Genomic DNA, 228 nt, shown 5'->3' with positions numbered 1-228 from the left:
TCTCAGACTAAATAAGATCATGAGATCAAAACTTCCAACCTTTGTATGGGGATGATACACTAAAAATGAATCCCTGCTACTGTCAAGTTAACAGTGGTAATTGTAATATTTGAGATTCAATTCAGAGGACCAGTTTACTCTTTACTCTTATGAGTTCAATATTAAGGTTGGAAACAAGTGGGGTTTTAAAATCAATGGTGACGCAAGTAACTAGAATACCTAGAGATT

This window comes from Brassica oleracea, chromosome C4 (genome assembly GCF_000695525.1).
Source record: "Brassica oleracea var. oleracea cultivar TO1000 chromosome C4, BOL, whole genome shotgun sequence".
In the NCBI taxonomy this organism is placed as follows: Eukaryota; Viridiplantae; Streptophyta; class Magnoliopsida; order Brassicales; family Brassicaceae; genus Brassica; species Brassica oleracea.
The sequence above is the reverse complement of the archived record's forward strand: the minus strand, read 5'-3'. Positions refer to the sequence as shown.